This window comes from Engystomops pustulosus, chromosome 2 (genome assembly GCF_040894005.1).
Source record: "Engystomops pustulosus chromosome 2, aEngPut4.maternal, whole genome shotgun sequence".
NCBI lineage: Eukaryota > Metazoa > Chordata > Amphibia > Anura > Leptodactylidae > Engystomops > Engystomops pustulosus.
This window is the reverse complement of record NC_092412.1, coordinates 167,118,355-167,138,265: the sequence shown is the minus strand read 5'-3', so window position 1 is coordinate 167,138,265 and position 19,911 is coordinate 167,118,355. Positions and strand designations below refer to the sequence as shown.

The following is a 19,911-nucleotide window of genomic DNA, read 5'->3' as shown; positions in this document are numbered from 1 at the left end:
TAATTTTATGGTGCAGCTTGTAGAACATCCCACAAGAGGTGAAGCTTTGTTGGACCTTGTGAGTTCAAACAATGTGGAAATTGTCGAAAATGTCACAGTCCGGGAAACCCTTGGGAACAACAGTCATAACACAAATATTTGATGTGAGAAAATCGAAAACATAGAATTTTAAGAAGGCTAATTTTCCGAAATTCAGGGGTGCACTACAGGATATAGACATAATGATGCTAAAGTTAAATGGGAAATATTCAAATATATCCGTTGTCATTATACTTCTAAATTTATTCCTATAGGTAACAAGTATGGACGGGCTAGATTACACCCCGTGTGGCTTACAGCTACTGTTAAAAGGGCAATTCATGATAAAAAGAAGGCATTCAAAAAATATAAATCTGACAGGTCACCTGAGGCTTTCAATACTTACAAAACACCTACCAAAATCTGTAAGAATGAAAGGAAATCAGCCAAAATACAAAAAAAAAGCGCCGCTGTAAATAAGCCCGGCCCGGCCACAGCCACTGTGAATAAGCCAGTCCGCAGCTGGTGTTAGTGCGGCAGGGCCGCACCGCGGAGAGCCGGCAGCGTTGCGATGCTGCCGGCTTCTCGTACAATGTGTTCGCTGGCTGGGGCGTGCTGGGGGTGTGTCGACACCCCCCCTAATGAATAAGCCCGACTGGCCGCACACCAGATACACGATCCGACCTCTTATTTAGTAAGAGGTTGGATTGGTTTAAATAAATTTACTGCACATAAATTTAAAATGAAAATGGCTAGGGAGAAAGGGGCTGGGGGGAGGATTATGGGGGGCACATTTGGTGGGTGGGTTTTCCAGGGTGACAGGTACTCTTTAGAAAAGGCTCCAGAACTTCACCAGGCAATTACAGGCCTTTAAGCTAAACTTTCATTGTGGCGAAAACACTGGAATGGTTAGTAAAAAACTACATACAGGAGCATGGGTTTACCAAGAATAGTAGTGAGACTAACCTGATCTGCTTCTATCAAGAGGTGAGCAGATCCCTGGATGGAGGAGCTGCTCTGGATATTGTGTTCTTGTATTTTGCAAAGGCATTTGACACTGTCCCTCATAGACTCCTGATGGGTAAAATAAGGTCTTGTGGTTTGGCAGGAATCATTTTCAATTGGAATGAAAACTGGCTGAAGGATCGTATCCAGAGAGTTGTCATCAATGATTCCTACTCAGAATGGTCACCAGTTATAATGGTCACCAGGGTTCTGTGCTTGGCCCACGTATATACTCGAGTATAAGTCGACCCGAGTATAAGCCGAGACCCCTAGTTTTACCACCAAAAACTGGGAAAACTTATTGACTCAAGTATAAGCTGAGGGTGTAGTATACAGCCAGCCCCAAGTAGTATACAGCCACCCAGCCCCAAGTGGTATACAGCCAGCCCCAAGTGGTATACAGCCAGCCAGCCCCATATAGTATCCAGCCAGCCCCCTTATGTACACAGCCAGCCTGCCCCTGTATGTTAAGCACATTAAAAAAATAAACTTAACATCACCCCCTGTGGATGAGCTTTCTCAAGCACTATGGCTCACAACACCCCAGGGGCTTAACCCCCATGCACCCGTCTGGACAACTCAGCAGCTGGCCCTTGGGCACCCACAGTTAGGCCGTCCTGGCCCCTCATCACAGGGGATGCACCCCACTCCTGTTCCGGAACGACAGGCTGAATATGTTGAGGATATATTGCATCAGACATCATCAGCGCACATGTATTATGCTAAAACTTCTCTAGATGGTGAAGTGTTATCTGACCTAAGAGCATTGCGGGCACATATTCGCACTATCGCTACCAGGGATGATATGGAGTCTTATATCTCCAGATTGGAACAATCTTACCGGTCTGAAATGTCTGCTCTCAGGGACGAAGTACATCAAGGGGAGGGAAGGGTGTCAACAGTGGAGACCTCTCAACGTTCTGTTCATGAACAGTTAGCCGCTCACTCCTCACAGTTGGCCTCGCAATCTTCTCAGTTACGAGCCCTATCTGACCACCTGGATGATTTAGAAAATAGGGGTAGGAGGAACAACATTAGAGTTCGGGGCGTCCCTGAATCTGTAGAAACTTCTGCCATACACTCGACACTTCAAGAGCTCTTCAATATAATTTTGGATGTCCCTGTTGATACCCCTCTGGAACTTGACCGTGCTCATAGGTCCTTGGGTCCCAAACCTCCAGACCCGAGTAGGTCACGGGACATAATATGTAGAGTACATCGGTTCCAGATGAAGGAGGCAATTATGAATAGTGCCAGAAACATGGGAGACGTTAGATTCAAGGGCTACCAATTGCAACTCCTTCCGGATCTCTCCAGACTGACCCTGCTGAAGCGCAAGGCATTGCGTCCTCTACTAGAAGCTCTCAAGCGAAAAGACCTCCAGTACTCGTGGGGGTTCCCATTTAAACTTCAAGTGCGCCACAACGGTCGGTTGCACATCCTGCGACACCCTGGTGATTTGAGTGCATTTACAGAATCACTTGGCCTCTCCCCGGTTACCCTACCGGAATGGCCTTCCTTTCTGGCGGAAGCTGCAGGAGGGCCACCTCCCAGACTTCAAAGGCATCCCCGTCGCAGACAGCGGAGACGCTCCTTCGACCATCGCAACCCAGAGCAGGCAGCACCTGAGCGCCCACAACGAGCAGCTCCTGATCCACGCCAGGGTCAGATTGCTCCAGATTTGCAGCATCCAGGATAAGCACCCGCCTGCATCTCCTATTCCTCGATAAACAGGTCGACTAGATGTCATCTTCTGGAATTGGACGTTGTGAGTTAGTTCAACATTATATTGTATATTGTGATTGTTCCCCATTTTAGTGGGATTTCAGGTTAAGAGCAGGTTTATTTCAGGTTAAAGATTTATATGTGTCTGGGTTGGATCTCCCCGGGGACCCGGGGGCACCTTCCCTGGCAATTCTATGTTCCTCAGGGGTGCTGCGTTCAGCTGGTCTGTTTGCAGCTTTAAAAGTACATACCCCACTGTTCTGAGCGGGGGCTCAGATTTATTTACCGTATTATTTTAAGTGCACTAATTCCAACCCTTCCCTTGTGTAGTTATCCCTTGCCTAACCTCCCCCTCATGATTTCCCTTTGTGTTTCTGTCCACTGTCTTAGGTTACCCTGTCTTCTGGTACTACCTCTCGCTTTGGAGGGTTTGGTATCATGGCAACCCTTAAACTGGGATCCTTTAATGTAAGAGGCTTTAACATCCCGCAAAAAAGATCCCAGATTACTTATGGGATGCATAAACAGAAAGTGCAAATCCTCCTCCTTCAGGAAACACACTTTAAAACAGGACACGTGCCACTCTTACGGGACCGCCATTACACTACATGGTTCCACAGCACCAATCCCGATTCACGCTCAAAGGGGGTCTCCATAGGAATACACAGATCACTGCAACACTCTGTCCTAGAAACTAAAATGGATCCCCTGGGGAGGTACTTGTTCCTTAAATTGAGAATTAATACCACTGTGTATACAATTGCTAACTGGTATCTGCCCAACTCACGCCCGGTTCCTGCTTGCCGAACTATTCTGAGAGCTCTGACGGAGTTTGCGGAGGGCATGCTCATCATAGGGGGAGATCTCAATTTTACAATGAATCCTCAGATTGATAGCACCTCAGGTAACGTTGCTACCTCCGCGCGCTTAATGCGTCTCCTGCATCGGGACTTACACGCCCTGCGTTTAACAGATATCTGGAGGGTTCTTCATCCGTTGGGTAGGGACTACTCTTATTTCTCGCCTGCCCACCAAACTTATAGCAGAATAGATGCCTTTTGGGTGAGCCACAAACTGTTGGGATAGCACCCCACCGCCACGATTGGGAATATGGTCCTTTCAGACCATGCCCCGGTTTTTATAACATTTTCACCCCCAGACTCTTTACACAGGCAATGGGCATGGAGGCTTAATGACAATCTTCTAAAAGATCCCTTATGTGCGGCAGAGTTGCAGACCTCTGCAGAGCGCTTTTTGCAAGAGCACTCTGATGACTCCACACCCCTCCCCCTCCTGTGGGAAACCCTCAAGGGAGACTTCAGGGGAGTTCTCCAGATACCTTTATGACCATGCTGATAAATGTGGCCGTTCTCTGGCCCGACTTTTGCACCCACGTAGTATGGCAACTTTTATCCCCAAAATTCAAACACGGGGGGGGACCCTTACACATAACCCTCTTGAGATTCTAGATGTATTCCGTTCATACTACGCTGACTTGTATAACATCCGCACTCGATTTGCAGACATGGAGGAACATCAGCAAAAGGAGAGAATAAATGCTTATATTAGTAACACTGCGCTACCGGCACTTTCAGGGGACACAATTGAATTCCTTGAACAACCATTAAGCGAAAGCGAGATACATCATGCTATTAAAGAGACCCCAGTAGGAAAGTGCCCTGGTCCTGATGGGTTCACACCCGCTTTTTACAAATTTGCACGGGAAATATTGACTCCCTTTCTCACAAAAGTATTTAATGCCGTCACCAATGATGTCCCTTTTGCCCCCCAATCCTTAGCGGCCACAATTAGTGTTATACCTTAGCCTGGTAAGGACCCTACGACACCGGGTAGCTACAGGCCAATATCGCTAATTAATGTAGACATAAAGTTATACTCAAAGATCTTAGCGAACAGACTGGGTCAGCTCCTTCCCTCTGTGATACATAGCGACCAGGTAGGATTTGTGCATTGGGGGTTCATGCAGACCGCCCTTAAGCAGCTGGGAATGGGTGAGGGGTTTGTGAGTAAGATTGCGGCTTTATATTCTAAACCTTCGGCGCAGGTCAGGATAAATGGTGCCTTGTCTTCCCCCCTACATATCCAGAATGGGACGCGGCAGGGTTGCCCGCTGTCTCCCTTGCTGTACGCCATTGTCATGGAACACCTGGCTGTGGCGATAAGAAAAAACCCAAATATACATGGAGTGAGAGTGGGAGACATGCATTGCAAGATACCATTGTATGCTGACGACCTTTTGGTGTATGTTTCTCAGCCTCAGATTACGCTACCATCCTTACTCCAAGAGTTTGAGCGGTATAGTGTTGTTAGTAATTTTAAGATTAATTATACGAAATCCGAAGCTTTGAACATTTCTCTACCTCAGACGGAGGTTTTACATACTATGGCACACTTTCCATTTCAGTGGCGTACAGACTCCATTAAATACTTGGGCCTACGCACCCCGGCTGATTTGAGTTTACGTTATTCTCTTAATTATACCCCATTGCTTGAGCGCACGCTGGTGGACCTTTCCACATATGATAAAAAACGGCTCTCCTGGTTTGGACGCATTAACGTCCTTAAGATGGACGAGCTGCCGCGATTTTTATACCTTTTTCAGGGAATACCTCTCCTCCCCCCTCCTCCTTTCTTTAAAAAACTTCGATCAGTGATGCTACGTTTTGTGTGGGGGTCCTCAAGACCTAGGGTGGGATGGAAAATCTTAACCAGACCCAAGTCTTCCGGGGGGGCAGGATTGCCTGACCTACAGGTTTATCACTGGGCGACTGTAGTAATGCGCTTTGTGGACTGGACGTATAACTCTACCTCTAAACAATGGGTACTCTTAGAACAGAATATTACACCCCTACCCCTGAAAACTGTGCCTTGGATTCAGGGGGATATGGCACAATCATTAGTGGGTTACACACCTCATGCTCGGGCCACATTGGTGCTATGGAGAAGGTTACTCCGCCGGGGTCTTCTATCCCGCCCTTTAGGGCCCCTAACTCCGTTGTTCAAGAATCCGATGTTTCCCCCAGGTCTGGGACGAGATTCGTTTTTGATATGGCGTCTATCTGATGACCCACGCATGCATTTGGTCGTCAAGGACGGATCCCTACCCTCCTTTAACGATCTAAGTGCCCAAGTCCCTGACACTCAGCTTTCTTGGTTGGAATATTCCCAACTGCAATCCTTCATACGCACACAGGGAGATAAGGCAACTTTTGGAGCTAATCTGACTGCATTTGAGGAAATGCTCAAATCCTCCACTCCACCTATGCATGTTATTTCTCAAATTTACGCTATCCTAAAGGACGAGTTACATCCAGGAGACCCGGCATTTGTAGAATGTTGGGAGCAGGAGCTGGGCGTTGAGTTTGGGCCACGGGAAAAACAGAAAATATTTATCTTTACCCACAAATTATCTTCTGCATGCTCCGCACAGGAGAAAAATTACAAAATTTTGACAAGATGGTACCGGGTTCCAACAGCCCTACACAAATTTTACCCTACAGTGTCTGACAGGTGTTGGCGGTGTCATAACTCCAGAGGAACAATGCTGCATGTCTGGTGGGATTGTACCGCTCTCGAACCTTTCTGGGACAGAGTGTTTGCTACCTACAAAAAGGTCACAGGCTGCTCAGTGGAGACCCAAGCTCAGATTGGCCTTCTGTCCATTCTCCCGGGTACAATAGGGTCACAGAAAAAGGGCCTATTGAGGTTTTTCCTCACAGCTGCTCGCACAGTCATCCCCGCCATTGGAGATCCCCCACCCCTCCTCCCTTCCTCGAGTGGATTCATGAGTTCTCTAATATCTGTCGCATGGAGGAGCTTTCGGCAGAGGTAAATCAAACCATGGAGAAATTCACTAGAATCTGGCAACCATGGTTCCTGTTTAAAGGCACACCAGAGTATGTAGCTCTATTCGCCTGAGCCGTCTGCGAGTGACAGTTGTACTGTGTCCCTATTCCATCATGTTGTCTTCCCTACTCTTGACCCCTTTCGGGTTCCCCCTGTTTCCCCCTTCCTCACCGCCCCCCCCCCCCCCCACTTAGCTTCCTTTCCCTTTACTTTTAGTTCACCTACCCTTATTATTAGTTCTATGAGGACTGTGTAGTCGGTCCTGCATTATATGTTATGAACATATTAACACGTATTACTTCTGACTCTATAGTTGTACTTTTATTCTTATTCATCGTTTGTCTTAATTGGTCTATGGAGTCAGTTTTTTCTGTGTAGGTTCGGCGTGTTACCACCCCGCTGCAGTATGTCTGCGGCGTGCGGAGGCTCCCGATTCACATTTGTCGTTATTGGGACCTGCGTGTCCCACTGCTGTTATGATGCATACTGTCATTTGTACCAAAAATGTTTTACATTGTTTCTTGAACTGTATGCTAACACTTTTCAACTCAATAAACCGTATTGAATATAAAAAAATAAACTTAATACTCATGTTCCGCCGATACTCACCCCCGATTCTCGGCGGCGGTTCCCGATCCCCGGCAGCAGCTCCCGGCAGCGTCTGTCTTCTTTCTTCTTGTGGATTTTGTGTTATTGTATTTTGCAAAGTCATTCGACACTGTCCCTCATAGACTCCAGATGGGTAAAATAAGGTCTTGTGGTTTGGCAGGAATAATTTTCAATTGGAATGAAAACTGGCTGAAGGATCATATCCAGAGAGTTGTGATCAATGATTCCTACTCAGAATGGTCACCAGTTATAAGTGGTGTGCCCCAGGGTTCTGTGCTTGGCCCACTACCCGAGTCTAAGCCTACCCGAGTATAAGCCAAGACCCCTAATTTTACCACCAAAAACTGGGAAAACCTATTGACTCCAGAATAAGCTGAGGGTGTGCTATACAGCCAGCCCCAAGTGGTATACAGCCGGCCAGCCCCAAGTGGTATACAGCCGGCCAGCCCCAAGTGGTATACAGCCGGCCCCCTTATGGATACAGCCAGCCTGCCTCCTGTATGTTAAGTACATTAAAAATATAAACGTAATACTCACCTTCCGGCGATTCTCACCCCCGATTCTTGGTGGCGGCACCCTACACAGCCGCATCATAGTGAGGGCCGGCAGGGAAATCGCGTGGACGCGACTCCGCCGGCAAGAGAAGAAAGAAGCTGCCGCCGGGGATCGAAAGCCACCGCCGAGGATTGGGGGACGGGGCCAAGGATCGGTGGTGAGTATCGCCGCAAGGTGAGTATTGTTTATTTTTTTGATGTGCTTAACATCGGGTTCGTGATCGGGAGCCGCCGCCAGGGATCGGGAGCCACCGCCGGGGATCTGGGCACCGGAGGGCGAGTATTACATTTTTTTTAAATTGACTCATGTATAAGCCGAGGTCAGGTTTTTCAGCACATTTTTTGTGCTGAAAAACCCGGCTTATACATGAGTATATACAGTATTTTATATATTTATTAATGATATAGGGGTAGGAATTAATAGCACTGTGTCTATTTTGCAGATCACACAATGCTGTGCAGTTTAATACAGTCTATGGAGGATGTTCATAGGCTGCAAGGTGACTTGGACAAACTGAGTGTTTGGTCATCCACTTGGCAAATGAGGTTCAAATGAGACGACAGGGCTTTTTTTTACTATCTATGAGAACTGTCAATCTGTGGAATAGCCTGCCTCAGGCGCTGGTCCCAGCAGGAACAGCAGAAATCTTCAAGAAGAGTCTAGATGCCTTTTTACTCCTAAATAACATTGATGTTATATAACAATTATGTTATATAGAATTGTTTCCACTAAATGTGTCTTTTTTCAACCGTATAAACTATCATACTTTGATACTATGATTATCAGCCCTCCAGAGGCAGCACATGCTGACGCTTTCTATCTCCTTGTGTGCTTTCAACTGTATTGATTCCCTATGATACCTGTAGAAAGGCATAGATGACATGTAGTATGACGTATGGTGGCTAAAGAGGCAGAGTTTATTAAGTATGGAAGGATTCAGGGAGCCTGCTTGCTGCTGCTGAGTGGAGCCTGCCAGCCATTTTACTGAGTGGAGGCTTCCAGTCATTTTACTGAGTGCAAGCTGGTGGTCATGAACACAAGACTCTATACACACACCAGTATAACCAATAATTTATCACATATAAACTCCATTTATTGATGATCTTTACCGCCATATTGTTATATACCACCCTGCAAAGGACATTATCACTAATGACACCTCTGTACAAGGCCAAATAATAAGATTACATCATGATTATTACCACTACATAATGAGTGAATTATACTGCAATACTAAATGATAACACACAGACCAGTATCTACCAACATATTGTGACCATATATTAGTAGATACCAGTCCTGTACATAGGCCGCAGTGTGATCTAATGACTTACTGATGACATATGTTCCCATGTGTATGATCTTCCAGGCGACTTCTTGCAGTCATTACTCATCTCTGTGGGTTTATAAAACAGAGATATGGCATCATCATATATACAACTCACACGTGATCCTCACATACACAACAACCACACTGTGCCCCCACATGTATACCCCTCACACCTTACCTGATCACATTGTGCCCCCACACATATCATGTACACCTCTCACACCCACCTGATGACACTGTGCCCCCACATACATCATGTATACCTCTAACACCACAATTGAACACACTGTGCCTCCAGATATATCATAAATATACTCACACCCTAACTGACCACAGTGTGCCCCCAAAAAATATCATATATACCTCTTACACCACAACTGACCACACTGTGCCCCCACATATATCATATATACCTCTCACACCACAACTGACCACACTGTGCCCCACATATATCATATATACCCCTCAGACCCCAAATGACCACACTGTTCCCCCACATATATGATGCATGCCCCTCACACAACTGACTACACTGTTCCACCACATATATAATACATGCCCCTCACACTACAACTGACTACACCAGTGATGGCGAACCTATGACACGCGTGTCAGCACTGACACGCGTAGTCATTTTTGCTGACACGCGGCCGCCCAGCGCCCGCCGTCCGCCCCCCTCCCTGTGTAATGTGCTGCCCCAGTGTAATGTGCTACCCCTATGTTAATGTCCCGCCCCCGTCCTTGTGTTTCTGTCCCTGTGCAATGTGCTCCCCCTGTGTTAATGTCCCTGTGTAATGTGCTGCCCCTGTGGTAATGTCCCGCCCCCGTCCCTGTGTTTCTGCCCCCTGCTTACCTGTCCAGCGCCGCGCTGGTCCGCCCACCTTCTGCAACTCCTCCGGCTCCTCCAGGCTGCAATGCGCGCTGCTCGTCACGTGACTGAGGCGACCTGACGTCAGGTCACGTCAGTCACGTGACCCGAGGCGCGCGGTGCAACCTGGAGGAGCCGCCTGCAGTAAAGCTACAGGGAAGAAGACATCACTGGGTAAGTATGTAAGTTTATTATTATATTATATTTAAAGGGAGGGTGCTAGGGGTATTTTAGTCGTAAAGGGAGGGCGCTAGGGGTAATTTAGTAGTAAAGGGAGGGCGCTAGGTGTATTTTAGTAGTAAAGGGAGGGCGCTAGGGGTATTTTAATAGTAAAGGGAGGCCGCTAGGGGTATTTTAGTAGTAAAGGGAGGGCGCTAGGGGTATTTTAATAGTAAAGGGAGGGCGCTAGGGGTATTTTAATAGTAAAGGGAGGCCGCTAGGGGTATTTTAGTAGTAAAGGGAGGCCGCTAGGGGTATTTTAGTAGTAAAGGGAGGCCGCTAGGGGTATTTTAGTAGTAAAGGGTGGCCGCTAGGGGTATTTTAGTAGTAAAGGGAGGCCGCTAGGGGTATTTTAGCAGTAAAGGGAGGCCGCTAGGGGTATTTTAGTAGTAAAGGGAGGCCGCTGCTGGACATGTTATTAATAAGGGGAAACCGCTGCTGGACATGTTATTAATAAGGGGAGGCCGCTGCTGGACATGTTATTAATAAGGGGAGGCCGCTGCTGGACATGTTATTAATAAGGGGAGGCCGCTGCTGGACATGTTATTACAAAATTAGGTTTTTCCTAAAGGTGACACAGCACACGAGTTATGCTCGTTTTTTTGGCGAATTTTGACACACCAAGCTCAAAAGGTTGCCCATCACTGGACTACACTGTTCCCCCACATATATCATGTATACCCCCTCACACTACAAATGACCACACTGTGCACCTACATATATCATATATACAATTCACACCACAACTGACCACACTGTGCCCCCTACATATACCTCTCACACCACAACTGACCACACTGTGCCCCACATATATCATATATACCCCTCAGACCCCAAATGACCACACTGTTCCCCCACATATATAATACATGCCCCTCACACTACAACTGACTACACTGTTCCCCCACATATATAATACATGCCCCTCAAACTACAACTGACTACACTGTTCCCCCACATATATCATGTATACCCCCTCACACTACAAATGGCCACACTGTGCACCTACATATATCAAATATACAATTCACACCACAACTGACCACACTGTGCCCCCTACATATATTATATATATGTCCCTCACACCACACCTGGCCACACTGTGCCTCCACTCATATCACATATAACCCATAAATCATTAGGGAGGCCCTCCCCTTAGGAATTCATAAGACACAGGGGTTTATACACAAACAGTGATGTCACAGCACAGGGAGTCAATACACACATATGCACACAGCAATAGCACAGGTGCTTATTACACACACAGTGATGTAAAAGCACAAGGGTCTGATAAACACACAGTGATGTCCCAACAGTACACACGCAATACACAATACAATACACACACACAGTAATGTCACAGCACAGGAGGTTAACACACACAGTGATGTCACAGCACAGGGGGTTGATACAAACACACACTGATGCCACAGCACAGGGGGTTAATACACACACATATTGATGTCACAGAGCAGGGGTTCATACACACAGTGAAGTCACAGAGCCAGCGTTATCAATGTGAACATGCTGCAAACCATAACAATAACTGATGACAATACACCACACCAAAATGCTGACTCACAATGGCCACTATGAATGTCTAACAATAGAAGGTTAGTCCGTGAATACAATACTAATCTGACACAGGCAGAAGTGGCACCTAGTACCTCACAGGTGACATGTCTTCTCCTTCAGGGCCAGAATCGACGTGACATATGGCTGAAAAATTTTCCACCAGATGTTTTCTGCTCCTGGCAGCATATGCCCCACACTGTGCAACTAAAATACCACAGTTACTCACAGTATAATGTCACCTGGATAACAGAAATAAGAAAACCAACCAGCCCAGGCTGCCCCCAGTGGTATACAGCCAGCCCAGGCTGCCCCCAGTGGTATACAGCCAGCCCAGGCTGCCCCCACTAGTATACAGCCAGCTGAGCCTGCTCCCAGTATTATACAGCCAGCCGAGCCTGCTCCCAGTATTATACAGCCAGCCCAGCCTGCCCCCAGTAGTATACAGCCAGCCCAGCCTGCCCCGTGTAGTATACAGCCTGCCCCGTGTAGTATACAGCCTGCCCCGTGTAGTATACAGCCTGCCCCCTGTAGTATACAGCCAGCCCAGCCTGCCCCCTGTAGTATACAGCCAGCCCAGCCTGCCCCCTGTAGTATACAGCCAGCCCAGCCTGCCCCCTGTAGTAGTATACAGCCAGCCCAGCCTGCCCCCTGTAGTAGTATACAGCCAGCCCAGCCTGCCCCCTGTAGTATACAGCCAGCCCAGCCGGCCCCCTGTAGTATACAGCCAGCCCAGGATGTTAGCGAAGAAAGAAGACAGAAGAGGACTCACGCTGACATTGGGGGAGCAGCGCTAGGCATCGGGGCCGCTGGAGGGTGAGTATATAAGTTTTTTTTTTAAGTGCTGGGCTGGCTGTACTCGTGTATAAGCTGAGTTAAGGATTTTCAGCACATTTATTGTGCTGAAAAACTCGGCTTATACATGAGTATATACGGTAATTTACATATTTATTGCCCTTTCTAATATGCTGGGGTGCTCCATGAATTTTAGATGCTGGCCCCCTCAAGTAATTATTTAATGTACTGCCCCCCTCAATGAATTATTAAATGTATTGCCCTGTGAACTATTTTGTATACTGGACCTCACACCGATAAATTATTTAATATACTGGGTCCCTCTGTAAATTATCTAATATACTGCGGCCCCCCCATTAATTATTTAATATACTGCGCCCCCCGTTGCATTTTGTATACGCTCTTTGGTAATTTTCTTGTTGGATCAATTTTTACGGCTTTCAATGTGCACTCAAAATAACACTTCACTCTTTGGTTCAGTATGATCACACTTCATTCATTCATACTTTTCCATACTTCGGTGTACATACTTGTAAGGTGTAATTTATTTTAGGGTTGAGCTGACGTTTTCTTTGCTACTATTTTCAGTACTGTATGACCTTTTGATCACTTTTTGTTGCAAAATAGCAAAAAAGTGGGTTTTCAGACATTTGGCCGCTATTTTCCCTTATGGGGTTCAACATCGAGAGTAACTATTATATTTTGACAGACTGGACATGATTTCTAAGCCAATACAGCTGACTCGCCAAATACATCAGGAGGCCAGTGCACTTCGGGATTTGATCATACACCTGAATTACAGCACCAGTGTATGATAAATGTACCCAAATATGTTTAACCTACTAAAAGGTAGCGTTAAGTAAATTCCAGATCAGAGAAAAAAATAATTTAGTAAAAAAGAAAAAAAATATATATATATAGGCAACGAAAATATAGACAAAGAAATATTGCCAAGGAAAGTAAAAATAATCCAAAATTATTTTTCAAATATATCTAATAAGAAACTAAAAACTGAAGATCAAGTAACAATCTTTTTTCTGACAGCTGCAGTTAGTGTAAGACCACTTGGTATAGCAACAGCAAACCCTTCAGCTGCTAACTTCTGATAAGTATAACCCCTTAGGAAAAATTTTTTTGTGTTCCCGTTTTTCACTCCACTTCTTCCACAGACCATATCTTTTTTATTTTTCCATTTACAAAGCATATGAGTGTCTGTTATCTGCTAGAAAATAAATTCCAAATGTGGTGGAATTGCCAAAAAACCATATTCAGATGTTTTTAAAGGATTTTCCCATGAAACAAAGTTCTGAAATGTTATGCCATAGTGATCATTTTTAACCCCTTAATTTACAATTTTACTCATAATTATTGTAAAATTCCAGAGTGTGGTCAGGGACTCTCTAAGCAGACACTTTAAGATCCCTCTAGTGCTGTGAGATGCTATGTGCTGACAATGGGCCACATTTATCACTTTTGTGCGCCTAAGTATAGTAGTTGCGCCTAAATTCTGGCGCACTGTTTTGCCAGAATTATCACAAGCTACAACCATCTGTGATAAGTATATTTTCTGCCTCTTATTAATCACTTTACTTTAACAGTTTAGTCACAATTTTGGCGCAGTTTAGGCGCAATGATAGATTCAGGCACTTACATGTGATCCTGCTACAAGCTCCTCTCTGCTTCTCCCACATCCCAGAATGAAGATAACACTCACAGCAGCACCCAAGTGTGTGACACCCTGCACCCAGTGACCTCCTCAGCAGGGGCTTCTCCTGGAGGGGATCCCCCAGTGCTGGTCTCCTGCTGCACCCCTGTAATTCTGCACAGTATCCCCCTCAGAAACACTGGTGTCTGAGGGGGATTCTGTGCAGAATTACATGAGGGACACTTGTATGTCGTATGTGCAACATTCTGCAAACTTGTGCAAAGTTCTCTTCTCTCTTGCTTTGAGCTCAGCGTTTTGCAGAATATTTTGTAAATAGAAGGTGATGAAATGTAAATAGAGTCTGCAGCTCCTGTCTGCAGAGTATCTCATGTATCTATTATCTGTTCTAATGTCTGGCTGAGCTTTGCTGCTAGAAACGAGCTGTTCTACAAAGGGGCTCAGTGCTTTCTTCTCAGTTAACGCCACCTTCGGGCTGGAGTGTTTTTGCACCCGTTTTTGCACCTAAATGAAAACGTTGCAAGTGATGAATATCATTAGGCGCAGCAAAACATCTGGATTGGTAAGATAGATAAGGGAAAGCTGTTTATTTTTGCTGCGCGGCTAGTTTAATCGCAAAAATGGCGCAAAAACGGTGCGCCTGAATGAAAAGGCGCAAAAACAACAGAAAAAACGAGTGCTACATGTGCTTAAATTATAAGGGTACATGTTTATCTAGAATTTTATTTAGCTTCTGAACATTCACAAGTATCTGAAACATACAAAAAGAGAGAAGAGACAGATCAGAGATGAGAGATGATGAGATCCATGTGATGGATATAACACACAATGACACTCTCAGTTCTGCTACATATCTGCTATATCTCAGAAACACACAGTCAGCTCTGCCATAAAATTTACGGTCCGATCCCAAGGCAACCAAAATAGTATACACCAAGACTAATAGAGACAGGTTGGAATTATAACTGTGAAATGCTGTCGTTTTGTTAAGAACAGTGAATTAGAGAATGTGTTATTTTGATACCCTGAGTATATTTAAAGGGGTTTTCCCATGAAAGAAATCACATTTCACTTCCTATGCTGCTCAGTGTAAAATACCAGGGTGTGGGAGGGGACTCTCTAACCAGACACATTACGGTAATATCCATCTAGTACTGTGGGGTGCCAATGTGGTTACATTATCAAGGTACAGGGTTTTAATGCACTTTCATCTGGCTTCTGACATTGTACTAACACAGTGACACACAGAAAGAGTGATAAGACAGATCAGAGATGCATGAGATGATTACACAGAGGCTGATATACCATTACAATGTTACACTATGGGCTCTTCTACATCTTACAGACATGTGCCTGCCCCCCCCCCCTTCCCCTGAATCATTTATTTCTTTGTAGCCTCTCTCTCTCCTCAGGATCTCCTGGATGTGATCAGTGTGAGCTCCATGCAGTGGGTGTGGCTACAGTGCAGAGACAGACAGTAATCTCAGCTCCATGATCGCACACAAAAATCCAAGATGGCGGCCCGACCCTAAGTCAGAAGTTACAGGGTCATGTCTAGCTGAAATTGTGTACAGCAGGACTGATAGAGACAGGTTAGACTTATATCTGTGAAATACTTCATTTTTGTTAATGACAGTGAATTAGAGAATGTGTTATTTTGTAATACCCCTGTAGGACATGTCGATATGCATTTCAACATGCATATGCATTTTGAAAACTTTTTTACGTTTTTTTAATTATTTTTTTCAAGCTGGTATCAAACCCTAGGGCAGTGGTGGCGAACCTATGGCACGGGTGCCAGATGTGGCACTCAGGGTTCTCTCAGTGGGCACTCAGGCCATTGCCCCAATTTCACCAAACAGGACCAAATCCACCAAATCTTCCTGCACTCCCAAGCAACTTAAAAGATGCTGCTCTCAGCGCAATTTTAAAGTGACACTTCATTGGCTGTTTGGAACTGCAGGAAAAGTGAGAAAGTGTTGACAGAACTGCATTGTCTTGGAGGTCCTCCTGCTGGACCCACCATTCTTCCTGTAGAAAAGCTACAATGATGGTGTGAATTTGCCTTCCTTCTTTTAACTGTATTGGATGCCTCAGGGGGGCCAATACAATTGAATGATGTTGAAGAACAGGTAGCAACAAGTTACTACTTGAAATGCCATGCTGGCACTTCATGGTAAATAAGTGGATTCTGGTTGTAGTTTGGGCACTTGGTCTGCAAAAGGTTCGCCATCACTGCCCTAGGGGTCTGATCACTAATATTAATATAATAATATTAATATAGTGCTATATAATGCAGTATACTGTGAATATACAGCTTCTCTGTTGGAGGCAAGCTGTAACAGAGAATGCCAAATTACTGCTGTCATGGCAACCAATCATCACCATCCGAGTACAGCACAAGGGCGCTGTTCGGCCATCCAAGATGCCGGCACCAATGTTGTGCGGCAATGATAGGTGCCCTGGTTTGTCCTGTCCATGAGCTCTTTCCATACTTTACTTCACCACCAACCAGCAGAATTTTTCATTGGCTGATCTTGAAAGTGTTAAGGTAATACTTTAAAAATCAAAGGAGCTAATTTACAAAACATTGCTACTTTAGGGCACATTTACTAAGGGCCATGCACCAGTTTTCTGTCGGACTTCTGGACGTTTCTGCATGTTCTTTCCAGTGCAAACTACTTGCACATCTATTTAAGAAATGCCTGCACCACATTTATGTTGCGTGCAACCCTTTTGTGTCGCAGCTGCACTATCCTTCATGCAACACAAATTTCTAAAGAGGGGCATTCCAGTCCCAGTCGGACCGTACGCCATAATTATCATGCAAAGTCTGAGAGAAATGTGTTGCACACCCCATGTTAAAGGTGCACCAAAAAAGAAAAGTGGTGCACTCTGTCGGCGCAGTGCAGAGAGCGCCAAATTCATGAAGACAGAGTGCCATAGTGCAGTTTGCACTGTTATCAGTAAATGTGCCTCACTGTGTTGATAAATTCTGGTGCAGGATAATAAGACTGTTGGTATCTACTTTAGACCTAGTTTTACTTGGGAATTTCTACTGACCATGCCCCTTTTCAGCAAAGCCATGCCCATTTTACAAGCCCATGTCCTCTTAGTCAGACAATTTGGAAAAGTGACAAAAAAGGTCTAAGAGCCTTGATAAATGTGACGCAAGGCAATTTTAAGCCGTCTTATGCCACAAAACCGCAAAGTGCATTATTAAATTCCCCCTATTTAGGGTAGACTTCAGAATCTTCCCAGGCGTAAATGCTGAACACGTATAATAACATGCAGCGTACCAAATGGGAACAGGGCTGATGACTAACAGAATGGTGACAATCTATATGCACAGCTGCTTTGCTAACCCTATATAAGAATCATAAATAAAGAAGAACATTGTAATATACGTTTCTGCCTTTAGGTGGTAAAAAGAACAGAATTACCTTCCCTTCTGTATAGCTGTTAAAGAATTTTGTAAACATAGGGCAGTACTTTTCATTTAGGCAATGGTTTGGAAAACCTGGCACCTTTACTACAGAGGGAAGTCAAAATATAGTGCTAGTGATGCTAACAAACCTTTTAGAAGTAAGAATGAGTGTGGGGTTCCTATAACGCACTGCTTCCAATAGTCCTCAGCTCCTTTCACTCAATAATGATATGTGGTCCTTTGTGGTTACAGCCCACACTACTTAAGGGTCAGTCCCAGTAATAAACCCTCCCCCATTAAGCAAAACCAATATGCACCCATTTTAGGAGCACAAGCAATATCTAGGTTAAGGCTTCCAATTATAACATAAGCTATGATGCTTTGCTGGATTGAAAATGTGATGGATCCTGAGGTACCTATAGGACCCAACTGATGTACAATAGAGTAATCAGTAAAAAAAAAAATCCATAGCATGTCAAGTTATGAGGTGTTTTTCACAAAGGAACCTTTGTAACAAATGAATCCTGCAGCAAATTTGTAACAATTCTACAAAAAACCTGCAAGACATGAAGGACAACTACCACCAGGATGAAGGATTGTAAACCAAGCACACTGACATACTGATGTGTGCCCCCTCTGGCACGATCTGCTCTTCTTTAAAGGGCACCTACCACCAGGATGAAGGACTTATGCAAATGAGCCTGGCTCCAGGCTCCATAGGTGTTAATGGAGCCTGGAGCCCCTCAGGCTCATTTACATACAGTCTTTGATCCCGGTAGTAGATCTCCTTTAAGCTTCTTATGCCCTGGTTTTTACAAAAAAATATGCTTTTAAGATTATGCAAATGAGCCTAAGGGGCTCATGGCTCCATATGTGCTAATAGAGCCTGGAGCCCCTTAGGCTCATTTGCATAATTAAAGCCTTTTTTTTTTTCTTAAAAACAAAGGCATTGGAAGATTAAAGAACAGCAGATCCTGTGTCCCCTCAGTGTGATTGGTATACAATCATTCATTCTGTTGGTAGATGTCCCTTAAGTTCTCCCCAGACATTCCACAACATAAACAGTATGTCCTATCTGGACATGCCATGAAACTATGGTAAAAATGGAATATGTCTGTGATAGGTTTGTATACCATACTAAGTGCCTTATTCTGTAGCACTGGAGACAAAGTCATATCTCAGTACAGGAATCTTGTACTAGTAGTTAATATGTCCCCAAAATATGCCCCAGCAATTTATGAATAAATATGCCATCAAGCACACGCAGGAATATTGCAGTAAATGGTTATCATAAACAGGAAACAGCTACAACCTTGAACTTCTATATATTAACCCTTCAACGATTTTCTGCATCAATCCTGCGTCTGATGATGGCTATACGTGTGTACCAGTGACTATACACCCGCAGTATTCCCACCTATGCAGAAAACTGCTGAGCAATGCTTTCCCCATCCTGGTCCTCAAAAGCTCCACAATCAATCTGCTAAGTTACAGCCAATCAGCAAAGTCACCCCCAGACTCCTAAGTCAATGGGGCAGTTCCATTTCATGCTGCAAAACCCAGCAGTACGGCATTTTCTCCCCTGGAACAGTACAGCCCGGCTCTACATCTTATTCTTTATATAGATACTGCGGTGTTTCAGGTTTGAGGCAATTAAGTTTCCTCAGACAAGGCGTCTTTCCACTCTGCACTCCAGTAAATTACCATACATTGGACAAATAGGGCGGGCGGGGGAGGGTAGAGCGCTGATGCTGCAGAATCTGAGCCGATCAAAAACTAGGAGTCTAGTAGGGATGTTTAACCGCAGAGCTAGCACACCTAGTGAATAAACCCATCACTGGCAAATCTGCCGTAAGGATCCGTAACTAACCTAGGCACCGACACAATGACATGCACCGTCCAGCTACATTCAAACGGCTCCATTTGAGCTACCCTTTTCTTTATGTTTACCTGCTCCTGTAGTTGTACGTCCTGTTCTCTGCCGGCTATCTGCAACTCTGCCTGCAGTACTACAGAAACACGCGTGCTCCTTCAGTGTCCCCTCCCTCTCCCTTCTCCTGATTCTTATTCCTGACACGTCCTCCTGCATCCGAGACCGGATTGGTCCATATCGGTTCCCTAATATGCAAACTCAGGGTCCCATTGGGACAATTACTCCCCCAGATGGTAGCAGCAGTAAATTATTGACTATTTTTGACTATTTTTTTTCTGTCTACGCGATCAAATTGATCTCTTGAAAAAATAACAGCATATTCATA

The 19,911-nt window shown here is 45.1% G+C and overlaps 1 protein-coding gene across 1 annotated transcript in view; it reads right to left on the bottom strand.

The window, feature by feature from the left end:
- Window positions 1–19,710, bottom strand: part of SYT2 (synaptotagmin 2) — a 371,992-nt gene extending 352,282 nt beyond the window's left edge. Inside the window, exon 1 of the mRNA XM_072137239.1 lies at window positions 19,604–19,710. The gene's annotated coding sequence lies outside the window, so the exon portion shown is untranslated. The remainder of the gene's footprint in view (window positions 1–19,603) is intronic.
- Window positions 19,711–19,911: the final 201 nt, after the last annotated feature.